Source organism: Bos javanicus, chromosome 5, assembly GCF_032452875.1.
Source record: "Bos javanicus breed banteng chromosome 5, ARS-OSU_banteng_1.0, whole genome shotgun sequence".
NCBI lineage: Eukaryota > Metazoa > Chordata > Mammalia > Artiodactyla > Bovidae > Bos > Bos javanicus.
Window position 1 is genome coordinate 685,996 of NC_083872.1, and position 22,585 is coordinate 708,580.

At 43.3% G+C, this 22,585-nt stretch overlaps 1 long non-coding RNA gene across 2 annotated transcripts; it reads left to right on the forward strand.

The window, feature by feature from the left end:
- Nucleotides 1–769: 769 nt before the first annotated feature.
- LOC133247110 (uncharacterized) lies at nucleotides 770–21,997 on the forward strand. Of its 2 annotated transcripts, XR_009736261.1 has the most exons (6): nucleotides 8,619–11,287; nucleotides 12,078–12,171; nucleotides 13,138–13,250; nucleotides 19,264–19,554; nucleotides 20,143–20,360; nucleotides 21,614–21,997. It is a non-coding gene; the product is annotated as an uncharacterized LOC133247110 (long non-coding RNA). The 2 variants fall into 2 exon arrangements; XR_009736260.1 differs by having other exon boundaries at nucleotides 770–11,287; nucleotides 19,264–20,360.
- The last annotated feature ends 588 nt before the right edge of the window (nucleotides 21,998–22,585 follow it).

Genomic DNA, 22,585 nt, shown 5'->3' on the forward strand with positions numbered 1-22,585 from the left:
TACACTGTTGGTGGGAATGCAAACTAGTACAGCCACTATGGAGAACAGTGTGGAGATTCCTTAAAAAACTGGAAATAGAACTGCCTTATGATCCAGCAACCCCACTGCTGGGCATACACACTGAGGAAACCAGAAGGGAAAGAGACACGTGTACCCCAATGTTCATCGCAGCACTGTTTATAATAGCCAAGACATGGAAGCAACCTAGATGTCCATCAGCAGATGAATGGATAAAGAAAGCTGTGGTACATATACACAATGGAGTATTACTCAGCCATTAAAAAGAATACATTTGAATCAGTTCTAATGAGGTGGATGAAACTGGAGCCTATTATACAGAGTGAAGTAAGCCAGAAGGAAAAACATAAATACAGTATACTAACGCATATATATGGAATTTAGAAAGATGGTAACAATAATCCGGTGTACGAGACAGCAAAAGAGACACTGATGTATAGAACAGTCTTATGGACTCTGTGGGAGAGGGAGAGGGTGGGAAGATTTGGGAGAATGGCAATGAAACATGTAAAATATCATGTAGGAAACGAGTTGCCAGTCCAGGTTCGATGCATGATGCTGGATGCTTGGGGCTGGTGCACTGGGATGACCCAGGGGGATGGTATGGGGAGGGAGGAGGGAGGAGGGTTCGGGATGGGGAACACATGTATACCTGTGGCGGATTCATTTTGATATTTGGCAAAACTAATACAATTATGTAAAGTTTAAAAATAAAATAAAATTAGAAAAAAAAAAAAAAGAGTGAATCTCGAGGTCTATCTCGAGTTGCAGCAAGACACTTTGTGTTCCCTCGAGTTGCAAAGGTGACCTCAGGGAGCTTCTCAATGATGCCTATGGGAAGTCAGGATTCATTTCATGTTGTGAGTGGCCTCTCGGGATTCCTCTGGGGTCAGTGCAATGGAAGAGGGTCTCATCTGCAGTTGAAACGGGAACCTCAGGTTTCCTCCCTGTTCTGACGAGGATCTCGGGTGTGTGTCCGAAGTTTCAAACACAGAGTCAAGTCTCGACTTGTGTTGAGGCATGGATCTCTGCTTTCCTCTCGAGCTGTAAAAGAGGTTTCAGGCCTCCAGTTGAGTTGAATTGGGGACCTGGGGCTTTTCTCAAATTTGCAACTGGGGTATCAGTCCTCCCTTCATGTTGTGAGTTGATTCTCAGGGTTCTATTCGAATAGGTGCAAGGGAATCAGGCCTTATCTCGACTGGATGGGGATATCCATGTCTTTCAAACTGTGGCAAGACCACCGGGTTCCTTTCCAGTTTCAAGTAGTGACCGGCCTCTGCTTGAGGTGCGACGTTGATGTTGGCATTCCTTTCCAGACGAAGCAGGGGAATTGACACTCATCTCGAGTTGAGGAGGGGAAAACGGGGCTCATCTTGAGTTGTGGTGGGAAACTCAGTGTTGCTTTCCAGTGGGAACGGGTATCTCGGGAAGCTTCTGGGGTCTCATAAAGGGTGTCAAGTTCCCTTTCGAGTTCCAAGAGGGAACGTGGGATTTCTTGGGAAATGCTGCAGCGTAAAAGGGCCTCATCTCACGTGGAGGGGAGAATTTTGTGGTTTTTGTGGAGTAATGGCAGGAAGCTTAGGGTTCCACTCAAGTTGTGTGTGGACATGGGGGACCTGCTCATGTCTCTTCAGGGAAGTCAGATCTTTCGAGGTGTGAGGGGCACCTCGGGATTCCTCTCGCGTTGCTGCAGTGATGAATAGGGCCTCATCTTGAGTTGAGGCAGGAACTTCAGGGTTCCTCTCCATTTATGACATCAATCTCGGGGTTTGTGTGGAGTTTGAACAGGGGAGATAGGCCTCATCTTGTGTTGAGGCATGGAACTTGGCTTGCCTCTCAAGCTGTGAATGGGGTGTCAGGCCTCTTGTCGAGTTGGATTTGGAACCTGCGGCTTTTTCTGGAGGTTGCACCCGGGGTGTCAGTGCCACTTCATATTGGGTCTCGATACTCAGGGTTACATTCGAATCGGTGCCGGGGCATCAGGCCTTATCTGGAGTGGATGTAGAAATCGATGTCTTTGGGATAGTGGCAAGACCCACTAGGGTTCCTGTCGAGTTTCAATGTGAGACCGGCCTCCACTTGAGGTGCAATGGGAACATTGGGATTCCTTTCCAGACAAAGCAGGGGAATTGACCCCCATCTTGAGATGTGGAGTGGCAAAGGGGCTCAGATTGAGGTGTGCCTGGAATCTTTGTTTTCCTCTTGAGTGGGGACAGGAATGTCCAGGAACTTCCTAAGTTGCATCAAGGGTGTCAGGAGGGAACGTCTTTCACATTTCCAGAGGGAACGCGGGATTTCTCTCGAGACACTGCTCTGGAAAAGGGCCTAGTCTCACATTGAGGGGAGAATCTCGTGTTTTTTCTCAAGTTGCAGCAGGAAACATGGGGTTCCTCTTGAGTTGCAATGGGGAACTCAGGGACCCGCTCGTGTTCTCTCATAGAAGTCAGGTTTCTTTTCGAGGTGCGAGGGGCACGTCAGGATTCCTCTCGAGTCACTGCCGGCAAATAGGGCCGTGTCTAGAGTTCAGTCGGGAAACTCAGTGTTCCTCTCCGGTGGCAACAGGCATCTAGGGCTTCCTATCAAGGTTCAGCTAGGGAGTCAGGCCTCATCTGGTGTTGAGGCATGGAACTCTGCATTCCTCTCGAGTTGTCAAAGGGGTGGTCAGGGCTCCAGTCGAGTTCATGCGGGGAATTTGGGCTTTTTCTAGAGATCAGCAGGGGAGACAGGCCTCCCATCCTTTTGTGAGGGGATACTCGGTGTTCCATTGGATCCGGTGCAGGGGAATAAGGACTTATCTCGAGCTGAGGGGGAACTTGGCCTCCCATTTTGCTTCAAGTAGGATCTGCGGGGTTCCACTCGAGATTCAGTAGGTGAGACAGGCTTTCTCTTGTGGTGTGAGCGGAAGTTGGGATTCCTCTTGAGTTGAGGAAGGGAATGGGGCCTCATCTCCAGGTGAGGTGGGAAACACAGGGCTCTTCTCTACTTGTGGTGGGAAACTCGGCTTTCATCTCGAGTTGTGACAGGGATCTCTGGGCCCCCTTGAGTTGCATGAAGGGAGTCAACCCTCCTCTTGAATTTTAAGAGGGAACTTGGGATTGCTCTCAAGGCGCTGCAGGAGAAAATGGCCTCTTCTCACATTGATGGGGGAATCTCATGGTTTTTCTCGAGTTGCGGTGGGAGGCTTGGGACTCCTCTCCAGGTACCACGGGGAACTCAGGGAGCCTCTCGTGTTGCCTTAGGGAAGTCAAGTCTCCATTTGAGTTGTGAAGGGGAGCACAGGAGTGCTCTGGAGTAATGGCAGGTGAATCAGGCCTCAATTCACGTGGAAGTGGGAATCTCAAGGTGTTTCTCGAGTTGTGGCAGGAAGTTTGGGTTCCCTTGAGTTGCCACGGGGACCTGAGGGAACATCTCATGTGGTCTCTGGGAAGTCAGGAATGCTTTCAAGGTGTGAGGTGCCTCAAGGGATTCCTCTTGAGTTGGTACAGGGGACTAGGGCCCCATCTCGAACTGAGGCAGGAAATTCAAGGTTCCTCTCAAACTCTGACAGGGATCTTGGGTTTCCTATGGAGATCCCACTGGGGAGTCAGATGTCATCTCATGTTGGGGCATGGAACTCCACTTCCCTCTCCAGGTGGAAAAGGGGTGTCACACCTCCTGTCGAGTTGAGGTAGGGATCTGGGACTATTTCTAGAGGCCCCACGGGGCTCTCAATCCTCCATTCTTGTTGTGACTTGATACTTGGGGTGACATTCTAGTCGTTTCAGGGGAATGAGGCCTTATCTCTAGTGGTGGGGACATCAGGGTCTTTTCAAACGGTGGCCTGACCACCGGAGTTCCTCTCGAGTTTCAAGGTGAGATGGCCTCCTCCTGAGGTGTGACGGGAAAGTCGGGATTCCTTTGCAGATGAAAAAGGGGAATGGGCCCTCATCTCGAGGTGAGGAGGGGAAAATGGGGCTCTTCTTGAGTTGTGGTGGGAATCTCAGTGTTCCTCTCAAGTGGAGACGGGTATATCAGGTAACTTCTTGAGTTGCCTAAAGGGTGTCCAGTACCCTTTCGAGGCTCAAGAGGGAAGGTGGGATTTCTCTCAAGACGCTGCAGTGGAAAGGGGCCTCATCTCGCATTGAAGGGAGACTCTCCTGGGTTTTCTTGAGTTGCGAAGGTACCTCAGTGACCCGCTCGTGTTGCCTCAGGAAAGTCAAGTCTCCATTCAAGTTTCGAGGGGCCTCTTGGGATTCCTCTCCCATCAGTGCAGGGGCATAGGGCCTCATCTCGAGTTGAGGTCAGAACCTCAGGGTTCCTCTCCAGTTCTGACATGGATCTCGGGGTTCCTGTGGAGTTTCAAAAGGGAAGTCAGGCCTTGTCTCATGTGGTGACATGGAGCTCTGCTTCCCTCTCAAGGTGTAACAGAGGTGTCAGGCTTCCTGTAAAGTGGACACAGGGGTCTGGGGCTTTTTCTCAAGGTGCCACGGGGCTGTCACACCTCCCTTCGTGTTTTGAGTTGATCCACGGTGTTCCAGTCAAGTCAGTGCAGGGGAATCAGGCATATCTGGAGTGGATGTGGAAATTGGGGTCTTTTCGAATTGACACACGACTCCTGGGAATGCGCTTGAGTTTCAAGGTTAGACCGGCCTCCTCCTGAGGGGCGACGGCAATGTTGGGATTCCTTTCCTGATGAAGCAGGGGAATCAATCCTCATCTCGAGTTGAGGAGGGTGAAAACGGGGCTCTTCTTGAGTTGTGGTGTGAAACTCGGTGTTCCTCTCCAGTGGGGATGGGCATCTCAGGGACCTTGCTGAGTTGTCTCAAGGGTGTCAAGTATCCTTTCTCATTTCAAGAGGGAATGTGGGGTTTCTCTCGAGACACTGCTCTGGAAAAGGGCCTCATCTCACGTTGAGGGGAGAATCTCGTGGTTGTTCTCGAGTAGCGGAGAGAAGCTTGTGGTTCCTCTTGAGTTGTGACGGGGACCTCAGGGACCCACTCGTGTTGCCTCAGAGAAGTCAGTTGTCTTCCAGTTGTGAGGGGCACGTCAGGATTCCTCTCGAGTCATTGCCGGTGAATAGGGCTGTGTCTAGAGTTCAGTTGGGAAACTCAGTGTTCCTCTCCAGCGGGGACCAGGATCTCGGGCTTCCTATCAAAGAGAAAACGGCCTCATCTCGCGTTGACAGGGGAATCTCGTGGTTTTTCTCGAGTTGCTGTGGGAGGCTTCAGATTCCTCTCCAGGTACCATGGGGAACTCAGGGAGCCTCTTGTGTTGCCTCAGGGAAGTCAAGTCTCCATTCTAATAGCAAGGGGGAGGGCGGGAATGCTCTGGAGTAATGGCAGGTGAATCAGGCCTCAATTCGCATGGAACGGAAAATCTCAAGGTGTTTCTCCAGTTGCAGAAGGAAGTTTGGGTTCCCTCGAGTTGCCATGGGGACCTGAGAGAGCCTCTCATGTGGTCTCTGGTTAGTCAGGAATGCTTTCAAGGTGTGAGGGGCCTCTCGGGATTCCTCTAGAGTTGGTGCAGGCGGCTAGGGCCTCATCTCGAATTGAGGCAGGAAATTCAAGGTTGCTGCAAGGATGAATAGGGCCTCATCTCGACTTGAGGCAGGAACCTCAGGGTTCCTCACCATTTCTGACATCAATCTCGGGCTTTGTGTGGAGTTTGAACAGGGGAGGTAGGCCTCGTCTTGTGTTGAGGCATGGAACTGTGCAGTCCTCTAGAGTTGTCTAAGGGGTGTCAGGCCTCTGGTCGAGTTCGGGCGGGGAATTTGGGCTTTTGCAAGAAGATAGGCAGGGGCGCCAGGCCTCCCATTATGTTGTGAGGGGATACTCGGTGTTCCATTGGAGCCAGTGCAGGGGAATCAGGACTTATCTGGAGCAGAGGGGGGACTCGGCATCCTTTTTCCTTGCAGCAGGATCCGCAGGGTTCCACTTGAGATTCAATGGGTGTTACAGGCCTTCTCTTGTGGTGCAAGGGGAAGTTGGGATTCCTCTTGAGTTGAAGCTGAGAATGGGCCCTCATCTCCAGATGAGGTGGGACACACGGGGCTCTTGTTGAATTGGGGCGGGAAACTGGGCTTTCATCTTGAGTTGTGACAGGGATCTCTGGGCCCCCTTGAGTTGCATGAAGGGAGTTAAGCCTCCTCTTGAGTTTTGAGAGGGAACTTGGGATTGTTCTCGAGGCGCTGTAGAAGAAAAGGGCCTCATATCGCATTAACTGGGGAATCTCGTTGTTTGTCTCGAGTCACGGTGGGAAACTCAGGGTTCCTCTCCAGCTCTGACAGGGATCTCATAGTCCCTATGGAGATTCGACTAGGGAGTCAGACATTGTCTCGTGTTGGGGCATGGAACTCCATTTTCCTCTCGAGGTGGAAAATGGGTGTCAGGCCTCCTGTCAAGTGGAGGAAGGGATCTGGGGCTATTTCTAGAGGCGCCACGGGACTCTCAGTCCTCCCTCCGTGTTGTGAGTTGATACTCGGGGTGACATTCGAGTCGTTGCAGGGGAATGAGGCCTTATCTCGAGTGGACGGGGACATCAGGGTCTTTTCGAAGGGTGGCATGACCCCTGGAGTTCCTCTCGAGTTTCAAGGTGAGACCAGCCTCATCCTGAGGTGCGATGGGAACGTCAGGATTCCTTTGCAGATGAAGCAGGGGAATGGACCCTCATCTCGAGATGAGGAGGGGAAAATGGGGCTCTTCTTGAGTTGTGGCAGGAAACTCGGTGTTCCTCTTGAGTGCAGACGGGTATGTCGGGGAACTTCTTGATTTGCCTGAAGAGTGTCAAGCACCCTTTCGAAGCTCAAGAGGGAAGGTGGGATTTCTCTCGAGATGCTGCAGCAGAAAGAGGCCACATCTTGTGTTGAGGGGAGACTCTCATGGGTTTTCTCGAGTTGCAGCAGGAAACTTGGAGTACCTCTTGAGTTGCGACGGGGACCTCAGGGACCCACTCATGTTGCCTCAGGAACATTAAGTCTCCATTCGAGTTGCGAGGGGCCTCTTGGGACTCCTCTCCCAGCGGTGCAGGCTCATAGGGCATCATCTCGAGTTGAGGCTGGAACCTCAGTATTCCTCTCCAGTTCTCACATGGACCTCGGGGTTCCTATGGAGTTTTAACAGGGGAGTCAGGCCTCGTCTCATGTGGAAACATGGAACTCTGCTTCCCTCTCAAGGTGTAAAAGAGTTGTCAGGCTTCCTGTCGAGTGGACACAGGGGTCTGGGGCTTTTTCTCAAGGTGCCACGTGACTGTCACACCTCCCTTCATGTTTTGAGGCAATCCGCAGGGTTCCAGTCAAGCCCGCGCAGGGGAATCAGGTTTATGTGGGTGGATGAGGAAATCGGGGTCTTTTGGAATTGAGGCACGACTCCTGGGGATGCGTTCGAGTTTCAAGGTGAGACCTCCCTCCTCCTGAGTTGCAACGGCAACGTCGGGATTCCTTTCCCGACGAAACAGGGGAATCGGCCCTCATCTCGAGTTGAGGAGGGGGAAAACGGGCCTCTTCTTGAGTTGTGGCGTGAAACTTGGTGTTCCTCTCGAGTGGGGATGGGTATATTGGGTACCTTCCTGAGTTGCCTCAAGGGTGTCAAGTATCCTTTCACGTTTCAAGAGGGAACGTGGGGTTTCTCTCGAGACACTGGTCTGGAAAAGGGCCTCATCTCACGTTGAGGGGAGAATCTCGTGGTTCCTTTTGAGTTGCTACAGGGACCTCAGGGACCCGCTCCTGTTGCCTCAGAGAAGTCAGTTGTCTTTTCAAGTTGCGAGGGGCACGTCGGGTTTACTCTCGAGTCATTGCTGGCGAATAAGGCCGTATCTAGAGTTCAGTCGGGAAAATCGGTTTTCCTCTCCAGCAGTGACCGGGATCTCCTATCAAGGTTCAACTAGAGAGTCAGGCCTCATCTGGTGTTGAGGCATAGAACTCTGCATTCCTCTCGAGTTGTCAAAGGAGTGTCAGGCCTCCAGTCGAGTTCAGGCAGGGAATTTGGGCTTTTTGAAGAGGATAGGCAGGAGCGACAGGCCTCGCACCCTGTTGTGAGGGGATACTCGGTGTTCCTTTGGAGCCAATGCAGGGGAATCAGGACTTATCTGGAGCGGAGGGAGAACTAGGCATCCTTTTTCTTTGCAGCAGGATCCGCAGGGTTCCACTCAAGATTCAAGCAGTGACACAGGCCTCCTCTTGTGGTGTGAGCGGATGTTGGGAATCCTCTCGAGTTGAAGCAGGGAATGGGCCCTCATCTCCAGATGAGGTGGGAAACACAGGGCTCTTCTCTACTTGTGGCAGGAAACTCGGCTTTCATCTCGAGTTGTGACGGGGATCTCTGGGCCCTCTTAATTTGCATGAAGGGAGTCAAGCCTCCTCTCAAGTTTTGAGAGGGAACTTGGGATTGCTCTCGAGGTGCTGCAGGAGAAAAAGGCTTCATCTCGCGTTGACAGGGGAATCTGGTGGTTTGTCGCGAGTTGCGACTGGAGGCTTGGGATTCCTCTTCAGGTACCACGGGGACTTCAGGGAGCCTCTCCTGTTGCCTCAGGAAAGTTAAGTCTCCATTTGAGTTGCGAGGGCGAGCACGGGAGTGCTCTGGAGTCACGGCAGTGGAATCAGGCCACAATTCGCATGGAAGGGGGAATCTCAAGGTGTTTCTCGAGTTGCGGCAGGAAGTATGGGTTCCCTCGAGTTGCCACGGGAACCTGAGGGAGCCTCTCCTGTTGTCTCTGTGAAGTCAGGAATCCTTTCGAGTTGTGAGGGGCCCCTAGGGATTCCACTCGAGTTGGTTCAGGAGGCTAGGGCCTCATCTCTAGTAGAGGTGGGAAACTCAGTGTTCCTCTCCAGCTTTGACAGGGATCTCAGGGTCCCTATGGAGATTCCACTGGGGAGTCACATGTAGTCTCGTGTTGCATAATGGAACTCCACTTTCATCTTGAGGTGGTAAAGGGGTGTCAGGCCTCCTGTCGAGTGCAGGCAGGGATCTCTGGCTATTTCTAGAGGCGTCACGGGGCTCTCAGTCCTCCCTTCATGTCGTGAGTTGATATGTCATGAATGTCGTGGTAACAATCGAGTCATTGCAGGGGAATGAGGCATTATCTCGAGTGGATGGGGACATCAGGGTCTTTTCAAATGGTGGCACGACCCCTGGAGTTCCTCTCGAGTTTCAAGGTGAGACCGGCCTCTTCCTGAGGTGCAACGGGAACGTCGGGACTCCTTTACAGGCAAAGAAGGGGAATGGACCCTCATCTCAAGATGAGGAGGGGAAAACGGGGCTCTTCTTAAGATGTGGTGGGAAACTCTTGTTCCTCTCAAGTGGGGACGGGTATCTCGGGGACCTTCCTGAGTTGCCTCAATGGTGTCAAGTAGCCTTTTGCATTTCAAGAGGGAACGCGGGGTTTCTCTCCAGACACTGCTTTGGAAAAGGGCCTCATCTCGCGTTGAGGGGAGAACCTCATGGTTGTTCTTAAGTTGTGGCGGGAAGCTTGGGGATCCTCTCAAGTTGTGATGGGGACTTCAGGGACCCACTCGTGTTGCCTCAGAGAAGTCAGGTCTCTTTTCAAGTTGCAAAGGGCACATCTGTATTCCTCTCGAGTTGCTGCTGGCGAATAGGGCCGTGTCTAGAGTTCAGTCGGGAAACTCATTGTTCCTCTCTGGCTGTGACCGGGATCTCGGGCTTCCTGTCAAGGTTCAACTAGGAAATCAGTGCTCGTCTGTTGTTGAGGCATGGAACTCTGCATTCCTCTCATGTTATCAAAGGGGTTTCAGGCCTCTGGTCGAGTTCAGGCAGGGATTTGGGGCTTTTTCAAGAGGATAGGCAGGGGTGACAGGCCTCCCATCCTTTTGTGAGGGGATACTCAGTGATCCATTGGAGCCAGTGCAGGGGAATCAGGACTTATCTGGAGCAGAGGGGGAACTTGGCTTCCTTTTTCCTTGCAGCAGGATCTGCTGGGTTCCACTTGAGATTCAATCGGTGACACAGACCTCCTCTTGTGGTGCGAGTGGAAGTTGGGATTCCTCTTGAGTTGAAGCAGGAATGGGCCCTCATCTCCAGATGATGTAGAACACACGGGGCTTTTGTCGAGCTGTGGCGGGAAACTCGGCTTTCATCTCGAGTTGTGACGGGGATCTCTGGGCCCCCTTGAGTTGCATGAAGGGAGTCAAGCCTCCTCTCGAGTTTTGAGAGGGAACGTGGGAATGCTTTCTAGGAGCTGCAGGAGAAAACAGCCTCATGTCGAGTTGACGGGGGAATCTCATGATTTGTCTCGAATTCCGGCGGGAGGCTTGGGATTCCTCTCTAGGTACCACAGGGAACTCAGGGAGCCTCTCGTGTTGCCTCAGGAAAGTCAAGTCTCCATTCAAGTTGTGAGGGTGAGCGCGGGAGTGCTCTGGAGTCACGGCAGGGGGATCAGGCCTCACTTTAGATCACTTCCTCTTCTAAATAGTTTATGTATGTGGTTAGTCAGTCATGTCTAATTCTTTGTGGCCTCATGAACAGTAGCACACCAGGCTCCTCTGTCCATGGGATTCTCCAGGCAAGAATACTGGAGCGGGTTTCCTTCTGGCAATACTGGAGCCATTTCTTTCTCTAAAGCACATTATGTAAAGTCCGCAATATAATCTTTCAAACATCCCACTGAGGTTGATGCTACCATTATGTCCATTTTATGGATGGAGAAACTGAAATACCAGAAGGTTAAGTGATTTGCTCCAGGACACACAGATCAGAACTGATGGAACTGTCACACAGGCCCACTCATTCTGGCTCCTGTGTAGCTACTGCCTCTCACACTAGTTCCTGAAGCATCTGGTTGTCACCAACAGCAGTGTTAGCTCTCATAACCATTGGAAGATCTGTGGTTATTTACATATGTGGATATTTAAAGTGATAGCCGATGTGGAGCCTGGATTAAAAAAAAAAATTCTTTACCATAAGGTAGTCTTCTGTCTTCCCCCATTTGACTAGTTTATAAATTTGTGTGTTTATTTGAGAAAATCTGATTTAAAGCATGGATGATGTTGTGTTTGAGTGCTAGTGGAGAGGTCAGTAACCTGCAGAGGGCAGACAGGACGTATTTTCACTTTGTGGACTGTAAGGTGTCTGCTGTAACAACTCATCTCTGCTGTATGGTGGGAAAGCAGCTGTTGACAATATGCAGACAAAAGAGAAAAACACCAATGATGGCGGATTTACTAGGTAGTAGTTAAAACAGTTGTTTTTTCTTTTTTTTTTTTTTTTTAGTTGCAAGAAGCACAAGATCAACTTACAGAGGCTGTGAAATGTGCTGAGAAAACACAGGATCACATCCAAAAGTATGATTTAAAGCAGAAAATAAATATAAAATTTAAGGTAGAAAATAAATATAAAGCAGATAAACAGTATAATATAAGAATAGATCAATAGTGATAATAAGCACATTATCATGAAGCTGTGTAACATTTCAGCTTTGAGCTATTTTGAGATGCATAATTTTCCCCCATTATTTCCATATTTTGCACATTATCCACAACTGAAAAGTGAAAATTTTAATCACTCAGTTATGTCTGACTCCTTGCAACTCCATGGACTCTAGTCGTCCAGGCTCCTTTGTCCATGGAATTCTCCAGGCAAGAATCCTGGAGTGGGTTGCCATTCCCTTCTCCAGGGGATCTTCCTGACTCAGGGTTTGAACACGGGTCTCCTGCATTGTCAGCAGATTCTTTACCATCTGAGCCACCAGGGAAGGTGATTAGTCACAAATAGAAAAACAATGCAGTGGCCAAATCACTTTTCAAAATTCTAAGAACCTGTGTAATTGAACCTGAAGATGTTTGTTCAAAAACAGTGTGATATTTTAAAAATCTATGTGTGAAGGAATGCTGTGACAGTCCAAGGGTTAAAACTATGCCTTCCAAGGCAGAGGGTGTGGGTTTGATCCCTGGTTGGGGAGCTGGGGCCCCAGGTGCCTCATAGCCAAAAAACAAAACAAAATCATAAAACAGAAGCAATATTGCAGTCAATTCAATAAAGACTTTAAAAATGGTCTACATCAAAAAAAAAAAAAAAAACCTTAAAAAAAAAAAAACCATGTGTGAGAATAATTATTTAAAATCTGCATTTTAGGCTTGAAATTGAAAATGTCAAGTTACAGACTACAGTCAAAAAGCAAGTGGGCAAAATTGAACAGCTTCAGAAAAACCTGTTATGTACAAGATTGGTAAGTCAACCTCTTAATTTCTGTCATACTGAGAAAGGATTTTAATTTTTTTTACTAGTAATATATAAGAATATTTTGGACAATATGAAAAGTCTCATTGATTAGCTTACTGTATTTTTATTGATACTGCTTGCTACTAGTACTGTGATTCCTCTATAGAAGGAATCGACTGAATTCATAAAATTAATGATTTTTATAGTAAGATTTTAATTTTAAAAATTGTGACAGTCCAAAAGCAATATTTTATATAGACCACATTTTGTTTATTCATTCATCTGTCAATGAAATTCCACCTTCTGACTATTGTTAATAATGCTGCTTTGAACATTGGTACACAAACATCTATTTGAGTCCAGAAATTTCAGTAATGATTTGAGAATTTTAAGTTTCTTTTGTAATCTAGATCTTTCTGTGAGATTTCTGAGAATGAATCATTTTAAATATTGTAGTTTGTTCTCTTCATTAAGAATGAATACTATGTCTGTATAGAACCATTTTTCTGTACGACTGTATTTTTCATTTGTTGCATTTTTTTTAAGAGATGGGGGTTGCATGGGAATTTTTCAAAGATTACTTCAGTAAGGTGTGACTTACCAAAACCTGGAATATCTTGAACCATTGATGAAAATGCTTTTAGAGCATCTCTAGAAAGTAAAATGTAAATATAGGCAGTGTTTAAAAAAACTTTCATTAACATTTAGTATTTTATGTGTAAAAGTCTCTATTTTTAACAAATAAATGTTGGTAATTTAAATTCCAGGAAAATGATGAAATGAAAAATCATTTTAAGTTGTTTTAGGAAAAGTCATCAATTTTTAAATCTGTAATTGGCATCAATCAGGTTTAAAAACTGTGTTTACTATAAATTCATATTAACCTGTGAACTCATGAGAAATAATATTTTTAAGAAAGAATAAGTCTCTCTAGGTATTTAAAAATAATTTTCTTAAATTGTTTTTTTCTAAGTCTGAGGATGAAAAGGAACAATTAAAGAAATACATTGAATTAAAACAATCTCTGGAAAATAGCTTGGACCAAGAAAAGAAGAAAAACAATGAGTTTGAAAAAGAGATTATTGGGTAAGATTTTAATATTTCTGATAATCTCAACTATTAATAAAAGTATAATTTTATTTTATTTAAAACCTTAGACACAAATTCATTTTTATGTGTATTTTCATAATTAAACACATTATCCCATTTCAAAGTTGACTGTGGAAAGTCAGCACAATCTGAAATGTTTTTGAGTGCAGCAGTGTTATACTTATCTACAATGATTTCTAAAACAGTAACAACCGTGCCTCTGCATATAGTAACGTCACTCTCTTCCTCATCATCTATGCTGAATTTTTACTTCTGCAAAGTATCTTTGTTCTTTTTGGTAGTCCTGCCTTCTTTTAATTGTGTTCCTTCCCTTCATCATTCAAGGAATTTATTATCTAAAAACCTACCTGTGTTATTGTTGAACAACATTAAAATGTATCCTGATTTGGCTTATATTTTCTTTTGGCCCCAAAATTTTAGTTATAAAATGTACATATGAAAATCTATGTGTAACTTAAAGAATAATAAAATTAGTGACCATGTTTTGATCAGTAAGATAAAAACCTGCTTCTGTTTTTTTGCTGAGTGCAGTTAACCCTCATCATCTACAGATTCAGCCAACCCAAGATCAAAAGTATTCAGGGGAAAAAAAATTTGAGAAAGTTCCAAAAAGGAAAACTTGGATTGGTCTCAAGCTGGCAACTATTTCCATAGTGTTTACACTGTATTTATAACTATTTACAAAGCATTTACATTGTATTAGATAATGTAAGTAATCTAGGGATGTCTGAAAGTACAGGGAAGATGTGCTTAGGGAAACTTGAGCATCAGTGGATTTTGTATCCATGGAGTGTTGGGGGATTTTTGAACCAGTCCTCTGTGGATGCCAAGGGATGATTATACAAAGGATTCTTCTCTGATTCTCATTAATATTTTTCTCTTTTAATTTTCTCTACATTGCTTTGCATTTTGTTAACAATGTGCTGGGCAAGATTTCTACTGTTAAAACAGTCTTGAAGAGACTGGTACCCTCTCTGTCTCTTCTGATTTCCTTTCTTCTAAAACTGTCAGCCTGGGTTATTTCCCGCTTAACTCAGGCTCCAAAGATTTTTCTTTTTCTTTTTTTTTCAATTTTGAGTAAGAATCTTGTTGGTTTTTTGTATCTACTTCCTTTTCTTTTTGTAGAGGCTGTGGTCAGTAGGAACAAACGTGTCTTGTGTCTTTTCAAAAAAACATTCATATATAATATATCTTCATCTTTAGCTTGAATACTGATCTCTCGTTTATAACTAATATTTAATAAATTAATATTTCACACTAGCATGCTAAAAATTGATGTTATTTGTAAGAACTCATATATTGCATATATCACACACAGTATATTTAAATGTGATAAAATTTTTCTTCATAATATTTATCTAAGATTATAATTTAGTTATTATGCTTTCAAGGAATACTAAATTTGAACAATGAGAAAGGATTATAATTTATAGATTTGTTTATCTGATAGAACATATATCTGTTTAATTATTAAATATCTGCTCTTAAAGAACTTACTCATTCTATACATTTCTACAGATTTAAGAAACTCTTAAAAATGACAAGAAGGAAGTTAAATGAATACGAAAATGGAGAGCTTAGTTTCCACGGAGATTTAAAAACCAGTCAAGCTGAAATGGATATTCAAATTAATATGCTAAAACATAAGGCAATTTTTAATCAGTTTTAGAACCCCAAAATCACTTAATTTGAGGAAATATAAATCATTCCATGCTTTGAGCAGTGAAACAAATTTGTCTATTAATTTTTTAGGTTAGACACCAGTAAAAATGACAGCTTTTCCCTATATCATTTCGAGATAAAAAGGGCACACTCTTGACTCTCTCTGTCTTGAACCCTGGCTGGTGATCTGAAGCTGAGCAGCACAGCATTAATGACCCCAAAGTATCTGTTGTTTTTGGTGACAGGTTTGTTGAAATCTAATGAACATAGCATGCAGTTCATTCATTTAAACGGTACACTGCAGTAACTTTATTGTATTTAAATAATTATACAGGCATTACCACATTAGAATATTTTCATCACCTTCCAAAGAAATCACCCTGTGCCGGTTTTCTTTTTCTGATCTTCCCAGCCTGAGGGAACCATGACTCCACTCCCTGACTGTGTAGATGTCCCTTTTCTGGATATTTTGTGTCAGTGGAATCACACAATATGGGATCCTTTGTGACTGCCTTCTTTCATTTAGCATAATATTTTCAAGGTACATCTAACATGTATCAGTATTTTCTTGATTTTATTGTATGGACGTACCACATTTATTTATCTGTTCATCATCTGATGGGCCTTTGGGGTTGTTTCTACTTTTTGGCCAATGTCAGTAATGTTGCTGTGAACATTTATGTCTAAGTTTTGATGTGGACATATTTTTTTCATTTCTTTTGGGAATACAGTTATGAATAGATTTGCTGTATTATACAGCAATTCTGTTTTACCTTTTGAGGACCTTCCATACTGTTTTCCAGCATGGCTGCATCATTTTATATTTTTATCCAAAGTATGTAAAATGTTCCCATTTCTATACATTCCTGTCAACACTAGTCATTACCTGTCTCTGTGAATATAGCCTTCCTAGCAAGTATGAAGTGGCATCTTGTGGTGTTTTATTTCTCTCTCTGAGGAGAGGACAATGAAATTGAGTTCTACATTAGTAACTACTCAAAGCTACCCATCTCTTTTAGATGAGATGAGATCAAAAGTCTGATTTTGGTAATTAAACTATTTCTAGTTATTTCTTATAGTTCAAATCATATGTCTCATTGCTTACTAGTCTTCATTGCATTCAAACTTGAGCAGAAATTCTAAGGAGTCACAACTGCCTATTTGTAAGAAATTGTCATTTAAGGGAACCCTGAACAAACTTCTTCATGAATAGTTCTTAAGTCTTCCTTCTAGTTATATGCTTCTTATCAACATTGTCATTAAAAATCTCACCTTTTATTATATTCCAGTTTATAGGAGACCAGTTTCTACCTGAATTTAAGTTATGTTTGTTTATTTTCTCTTTTTCAAAAATCCATTTTTCTGTTTTTTTCCTAATCAGCTTTAAGTTTAGTGGCTCCAATAAACAACATTGGTTTTGTTCAAAATCTACACTTAGGAAAAGGTAGCCAGGACGGCTGGCTTCTCGTCCCCTCAGCTTCAGGTGGGGCAGCTCGAGGGCTGGGGACTAGAATTGGGTGAAAGTGTGTTCATTCCCATGTCTGATAGTTGGTATCTGTGGTCGGCTGGACTTTGGTGAAGGCAGACAAGTGAAACATCTACCCTGAACACCTAGGCTCTCTTTGCAGCCTGGGCTTCCTCACAACATGGAGCCTGGTTCCCAGGTTGAGAGCCAGGCAGAAGCTCTGCTGCCTTGTCTAACCTCGCTTTGCAGTTCACACAGCATCACTTTCATCATCTTCTGTTCAATAGGAGTAAGTCACTTATACTTGGCCTACATTCTACCGTTTTTTTACAGAATAAAGTTTTTAAAACTAATGGGTACATTTAAAAACTAGCACAGTTACTCACTGGCCACAATTTTTATACCCCTTCCAATGAAAAATACCCTTTTCCCTACCCGTTCCCTCACAAGTCTCAGTTGTTAACAGTGTCAGGCCCAGGCTCAAGTAGAGATCTTACCGTCTTCATCAGGTATAGGTGGCACATGCAGATGAGGTTTCTGGGTGTGATTTCTAGAGTGTGACCCTGTGAGCACAACCCTCTCAGTACTAAGACTTGAGAACTAAAGGGAAAAGTTATCTGCCATCCACACCCCCACCATTCTGCTGAATGACTAGACTCTCCCATTCAGAAATGGGAAGTGGGAGGCACTATAGTCCATAGCAGCTCTGAGGTCCAGTTTGGTGCTGCCAGCCCTTTGATGAGGACTTGGTCCTGCCCATAGGAGTGCTTCTCCTTTTTTATACCCTCTGGGCTCTGTGTGCTGTCCTTTTCCTAAGAAATGACCTCTGTCTGTAGCTGAGTCATGTTTCTTAAGCCAGCTTCCTCTTTATTGAACTTCTAAGAAAATCCCAAAGGCCTATTCTCATTTGTATGTCTTGGTCTCTGTTAGGCCAAGCACTGTTTTTTTTGTTTGTTTTTTGTTTTTTTGCTGCCAAGGTTCTCTTTAAAGCTTTAAGTGTCCTGTGAATTGGATTGGGGTTCACGTCATTGGAGAAGCTACCCTCACAAATCTTTTTTGAGAGAAGCTCTGCAGCTTGGGCTTCTCGTGAAGCTTTGTAGGATGATGCCTTTAAAATTCTTATGCCCTTAAGATCTTTAAAGGGATTTGAGGCACCACCTTAAGTATTTACAGGGTCTTAATGAAGGGTTTTACAGTCTACAGGTTTCACCTTTAGACCATGTTTTCCTGACAGCACTCTAGATTTGATCTTAGCCCAGAAGCTGTTTCTCTCTTTTAGCATCATGTGACCACTGGACATGTGGAGATGCTGTAAAGGACGTAACAGATATTGAACCCAAATATAATTCAGCCTGGTTCCTTTATATTTAACAGCCACCCCCCCTCCTTTTTTAGATAGCTTATCCTTCTCATTGATGTTACTTTCAGCTGGTTCATAGCAAAAGTCTCCTTTCCCCTGTGTTTCAGTGTCGTTTTCTTCTCTTGCCTAGAAGCTGTCCCCAGCAGCCTCTTTAAGGGCCATCAGGATTCAGTTTCCAACATCATGAAGCCCTTTGGATTTTCATTTCTTTCTCTGCATCCATTCAGATCTCACCTACCTCCAGGTTGAAAGACATTCTCACATCATTTAGTTCTTTTTTAATGGCATTTTTAATATCAGTATCTGTGCCAGGTATTTATTGCCAGCAAATTTTATAATAAAGCACGTCAAAGCCTAGTGCTCAAAACAGCATTTACTTTGTTCAACAATTTGTGTTGGGGCAAGGCTCAGTGAGTGAGGCCAGCACATTTCTTTTCCAGTCGGCATCAGCTGGTATGTTGTGAAGGTGGGGACCAGAGTCATCTGAAGATTAGTTCATGCACATGTCTGGCAGTTGGAGCTGGCTTTTGGATGGGGCATTATTTGGGGGCAGTCAGTGGGGGCACTGACAAGGTGCTCAGTATGTGGTCTGGGCTTCTTTGCAGCATAGTGACTGATGCTAACGGTGGGCTTTCCCACAGAGCAAAAGTCATTTTCCCCAGACTCTGTCCAATAGAAATCAGTTACTGAGGCCAGCACATATTTAATGGGAGGACATTTCAGAGAAAAGTGTCAAAGAATTTGTAGACAGTTTCAATACCCCCACCTCCACTCACCTTGACTTACTGAGTAATCATTCTGTCTAAAGGAAAGTTCTTTGCAACTCGGTGTCACTGAAATTCTGGCAAATTTTGTTTGTTGTTTTGTTTGGTATGTTCCGTTCTGTGAAAAGTAACAAATGGTTACAAGAATGAGGCATTTGATGTTGTTGTTGTTGTTCAGAAAAATGTATGGATCATCTCATTAAGCTATTAGGAGATGGGATTTCTTTAACCTTTAAAAATTTTTTTTTCTTTGGAATACAGTTCAAGTTAGCAAAAAGTATTCATAGTTCAGAAAAAGACTTATGGGATTAGAATCCATATTTATAAGATTTATTATTGAGAGTCTTACTTTCACAATCTTCTTTTGGGAAGCATTTATTAACTCAATCCTAGATAACTCAATACAGTATCCCTCAAATGTCTTTAAAACATGGGGCATTAAGATGGGGGGAAGGAGTAAGAGACATTCTACTAAGAGGTGACTTGAAGTCATTTTATGGAGAAAAAATAGAAATGAGTGTAAAATCAAGTGCAAATGTTGTGTGACAAAGATGATGACAGTGAAGAATATATTTTGTGACTCTTGGTGATTTTAACTTCTTTCTTGATTCTCTGAATAATCCCTGGTCCTACATTCTACAATACAGATACCATCATATCTATTTGGTACTGGGTTTGAGTTAGGCTGTGCTCAATCCACTTGCCTCATTACCAAACAATATTGTTTTATTCTTGCAGATTGATGATCTTACAGCAGAGCTGGAAACTGCATGTTCAAAATGTCTGCATCTGGATGCAAAAAATCAAGTTCTTTGAGAGGAGTTATTATCTATGAAAGGAATGTAAAAGAAATGTGAAAAAGTAGAGAAGAATAAAAAGAAGTTGGAGCAAGAAGTAGTGAACCTCAGAAGTCATATAGAAATGAATATGATAGAACACAGTCAAGTAGAGCAGTATAAACAGGAGATCGAAGAAAGGGCGAGACAGGATCTTGTAGAGAAATTAAAGGAAGTCAACCTATGTTTGCAGGTTAATTTGTTCATCTGTCATGTGCTTCAATTCACCTCATTGTAAATTACATTTTGGATCTATACAGCTTATGTGTTTCCTCTACTTCCCTTAGAGCAGTTGGTTTGGTAGTTTTCTGGAAGGAAGGGGACACTTGTTTCTCCCTTTAAATATTTCTGCTTCCATCACAGTTATCACCAAATTGACCTATCAGAATGATTCTCACTAGAGAATCCTTTCATTTATAAGACCAATTGGTATAAAACAAGACTACTAGAAGGAAAAGAAAATATTGTAGTTTAGAACTGGTACCATCCTCTTGAATTATTTTTAAGTTGTCTTGTTCAATTTTTAAAACTTTAAGTTGATCCTCTTGTTCTTTGAATTAACAAATTATATAAGCACCATTATAACAATAATTCCACTTTAATTTTATAATTCACATTTAATTCACTTCACATTGATGATAATTATTTTAAACTTCTGCTCTTTTTCTTTTTAACCTTTAAAATTGCTTTCTGAATCACTGACTTAAAACTAAAGGGAGCAAATATCATTTTCCAGAGTAATGATTATTTTTAATATGTTATCTTTTAAAATTTGCTTTAGATACAAGCAGCTCTCGGGAGAACTTAGAGCAGTTACAAGAGAAGAATAATGCTTCCATAAGAAGTCAGATGGAACTCAGAATTAAGGACTTGGAATCTGAACTCTCCAAGGTGGAAACTTTTGCAAGAATATTTTCATAGAGCAGAGTTGGAAAAATATAAGCAACTCTACCTAGTAGAACTACAATTTAGAAAGTCATTTGAAGGTCAACTAGACAAGTAAGTCAAAACACAGAATCACAGGAAGTAAATTTAGTTCATTAATTTGTTTCCAAAGCCTAATTTTTATAGAGCGCAGTTCATGAGATTAATAGGAAGTGAAAGCTAACTAGATGGTCACTGCTAGAGGGTGGCCCAAGAGAAACTATTAATATTGTGTCCTTTTAAGTTTTACCATACAGAGTCAGAAATGACTGAAGTGACTTAGCAGCAGCAGCATACTGCATAAAGTCATGCTTGTGAAATTGGGGGCAAATAACACAAGAGTGAAAGACAGGATAATTCACAGAGTGGCTAGAAATAGTATGGTGACCTGACTGAGGGTGGGGGTATGGAGTATGGAAAGGGCAGATGGCACCTCCAGTGCCTAGTCCAGATTTCCCCACTGTCTGAAAGCAGAGCATTCCTAGGAAGCCTTTCATAAGCCAAAACAGCATACGGCAAAGAAGCAGGTACCCGAGGGCACATTCTGCTACTTGAAGCCTAAAATGAATATGCACAAGTGAAGCACAGGTGCTCCCATATAGGGTTCAGGGTTGTGGTGACTTGACACTGAGATGTGGTGTGGCTTCCAGGGAAGGAGCTCAGTGGGGCCAGTCTCCCTGCTTGGGGAGTGTGATGCCTCTCACTGTAAAACATATGCTGAAACCTTTTATATGAAATCAAAAAGTCTCTTCAAAAAAAATTTTTTTTTTTTATTATCAAAAACAGATGCTGATGTAGCCCTTTCCTAGAAGGGAAGTAACATAAAGTGAACCTTGGAAAAGCAGGGGATACTTGTAATTGTTCCTGGGGCTGTTTTAGCTCTTTTCAATCACCCATTGACTTTGTTGTCCTCCCCTTTAGATTGTGACTCTAGATGATTCCTCAGAGCCAAAAGCTTAATTTGTCCGAGGTCATGAGTGAAACGTGTATACAAGGGTGGTGAAAGCAAATGCTTGAACGTGGCTTTGTGGGATGGGGTGTTTCTTCATCCCTGAACTGTTTCATGGAGGCAGGTGTGTCCCAGAGGGCAGTAGGTGTCACTGTGAGGCCACCTTCCTTTCTATCTGATGCCCTTTCTTTTCTGTGACTTGTTACTTGAAGAGCCCTAGACACATGTGTACTTCTTTAGAACAAGATTACAACTATCATTGTTTACAGGAGGTCTGCTGTGTGTTTTCAGTGTTCAAAGAGTTTATTGGGAATTCCATTTACTATATGGCAACTTTAAAAATGCAAATCATTAAATTGGTCTTTTCCATCTTCCCCAGGACTCATGAGAGGCTGGCAGTGATCAACACCAAACCTGAGGTGGAGAAAGAGCAGAACAAATCTTTACTCGGCAATCTTAGCATGAGGCCAGTCCTGGAGCCCCCTTGTGTTGGAAATTTCAATAATCCTTTAGTGCTCAATGGAAATCTTACCCCAAGAGCAAACATAGGTTCTTCTACCTCAATTCCACACCCTTTGAATAACAGCATAGAGAATTACTTGACCAAAGTTAGTTCTATTATCTTTTCTCCACTGGGTTTCAGATTTCTGATACAAATGATCCTTGTTTTTAATTTGGTGAACTTCCAAGTTGTTTATTTGACTTAATGCACCCTAAGTAAAAGTCATAATTAGCTGTGCTAATAAAGGAGACAGAAATTTGATGATTTTTTGGTCCCAGAATTCGTGATTTTAAGAGATACTTGCTAAATTATTAAATTTCTTGAAAAGCTGAGTTTAAATTCTACTTTAGAAATGAAATCTTATTGCCTAATATCCAAAGTATTCTTTCAGATGTTTCACTTCCTTTCTGATTGATTTCAGTTGGCAATGGTTCATAATCATTTCCAAGCTCTGCTGTACCCAACAAAGTTTTTCTGCCTCTAAGCATAAGTGAATCACTGGCATCTAAACACTAACCACATATGGATGCTTTTTGTTTAAAGGAATTCTAGATAAATCCTTTTTATGAATTAAATAAACTTACAATACTAAATCAAAACATTAATTTATAGTTTTAGCTTAACATTCTTGTCATTTTCTTACATAAATTTTGTCATTTCTTACAAAAATGACATTTTTTGTCATTTTCTTTAATGCTATTTTACCTATAGCATTTTTATTTAAAATTAAAAAAGAACAATCTTGCTGAGCATTTGTAGAATATTTCTAGATTTGTAGTTAATTCAAACATTTAAACATTATAAATGAAGCTCACTTTATCTTGACATCACGTGGATGAAGGGTATCTA